Source organism: Vigna unguiculata, unplaced genomic scaffold (assembly GCF_037176805.1).
Source record: "Vigna unguiculata cultivar grain cowpea cultivar isolate G323 ecotype 2 unplaced genomic scaffold, ASM3717680v1 ptg000118l, whole genome shotgun sequence".
Classification (NCBI taxonomy): Eukaryota; Viridiplantae; Streptophyta; class Magnoliopsida; order Fabales; family Fabaceae; genus Vigna; species Vigna unguiculata.
Window position 1 is genome coordinate 72,501 of NW_028196760.1, and position 2,500 is coordinate 75,000.

The following is a 2,500-nucleotide window of genomic DNA, read 5'->3' on the forward strand; positions in this document are numbered from 1 at the left end:
CAACCCAAGAGTCCGTAGTATTCGGAGTTCTAGCGGGGCCTCCCGTTGCTTCCAACAACCCAAGAGTCCATAGTATTCGGAGTTCTCGCGTGGCCTCCCATTGATTCAAACAACCCAAAAGTCCATCTTCTTCGCAGTTCAACATCGCCTCCCTCGTTTCCAACAGGCCCAAAGGTCGTCTTCTTCGCAGATCCACGAAGAGCTCATCACGATTTGCCACATTCCATTTCCCACGGGTTGTCAACAACACTTTCTCACACTTCCCGCAATCGAGTACGTGCATGACATGCCAAAGCACATCTTATTTGCCTTCCATCGCACTCAAGACGACGGGTTGTGGAAGAACGATATTGTTCACAACAAGTTCAAGGACAACGTCTCAATCAAGGGACACAACCTAATTATGTTGACTGGGTCGCTAAAGTAAACCCGAGTTCATATAATGCACCGCATCCAAAAGAACTAGCCACAACACGTGCATCACTGAGATGTTTCACTAGATGGAACACGTGCGTGACATTAGGATCCTCCAACACCTCTTCGTGATGGAAAGATAGAATTCGAAGCAACCACAGAAGTACCGTCTAGTGGGTAGGCAACACAGGGACTGATCAACCAATATCACCCAAGGCAACGGGTGAAAATGGAAGAGATGCATGCTTGACCGTTCGATACGCAAGGCATGGAGCCAGCCAGCAAGTGCATCTCGATTACAACTCACACACCCTCACGTTCGCAAGACACCACACCACAAGACGGTCCACCCCCCACCTACCATGGGCAAGCAAGCAAATGGAAACATCAAGTGACGCAGGGTCAAGCATCGCTAGGCATGAAAATAACTTTCCACAATATCCGAGGGACTAGCTGCCGAGCTAACCAACGATCAGTGACGACCGTGTGTTGGTATTAATAAAGCTCAACAACTATGAAGAGGCTAGTTGTGCCATGATAAACATGCTAACGCACGCACCACGTGAGGGGGGAGGCCTCATCAAGCTCCCTTTAAAACCTGCCAGTGTGGAGCTGGCCGGCTCAAGGAGCACTCCCCCCCTATAAGAGGTTAATATGCAAAAGGCAAAATTGTACAAGTAGATACACTTTTTTTGAGCAGACATAAGTCCATATCTCGGGCTATACTTCGAATTTTGATGCGATTTTTTGCAGTAATTCGTAGAATAATGGTATCTCCTTGCTCACCAAATTTCATAATTTTTCTCGAAGGGGAACTATTTTTTTTATTTTTTTTACTTACCGGGTATGTGTAAAATCGGGAAAAATAGAAAAGCACATGTAGACTTCGAATTTCGACCTCATTTTTTCCAGTCCACCACTAAACAATATCAGGAACCTCCCCACAAAATTTCATTCAGTTTGGCCAAGGTCTTAAATTTGACAAATTTTGGCACCAACCTATCTAGTCGCGGTGCACCGACCAACTTGGCCAAGTGCAAAATGCATCCAATTCAAAACTTTTGTGCACCAACACTTTTACAGTACTCATTTGGGGGCATTTGGAGGCCTTTCCAACCCTCACATCTCAAAAACCACGAATTTCATTTTTTCACAAATCTCCCCACCAAGCCATCTAGCTATGCCGTGGTGCACCGCCAACCTTGGCCATGTGCAAAACCCTCCGAACACAAAACTTTCGTGCACCAAGAATTTCATGGTATTCATTTGGGGGCATTTGGAGGCCATTCCAACCCTCACATCTCAAAAACCACGAATTTCATTTTTTCACAAAACTCCCCACCAAGCCATTTAGCTATGCCGCGGTGCACCGCCAACCTTGGCCATGTGCAAAACCCTCCGAACTCAAAACTTTCGTGCACCAAGAATTTCATGGTATTCATTTGGGGACATTTGGAGGCCATTCCAACCCTCACATCTCAAAAACCACGAATTTCATTTTTTCACAAAACTCCACACAAGCCATCTAGCTATGCCGCGGTGCACCGACCAACTTGGCCATGTGCAAAACCCTCCGAACTCAAAACTTTCGTGCACCAAGAATTTCATGGTATTCATTTGGGGACATTTGGAGGCCATTCCAACCCTCACATCTCAAAAACCACGAATTTCATTTTTTCACAAAACTCCACACAAGCCATCTAGCTATGCCGCGGTGCACCGACCAACTTGGCCATGTGCAAAACCCTCCGAACTCAAAACTTTCGTGCACCAAGAATTTCATGGTATTCATTTGGGGACATTTGGAGGCCATTCCAACCCTCACACCTCAAAAACCACGAATTTCATTTTTTCACAAAACTCCACACAAGCCATCTAGCTATGCCGCGGTGCACCGACCAACTTGGCCATGTGCAAAACCCTCCGAACTCAAAACTTTCGTGCACCAAGAATTTCATGGTATTCATTTGGGGACATTTGGAGGCCATTCCAACCCTCACACCTCAAAAACCACGAATTTCATTTTTTCACAAAACTCCCACCAAGCCTTCTAGCTATGCCGCGGTGCACCGACCAACTTGGCCAT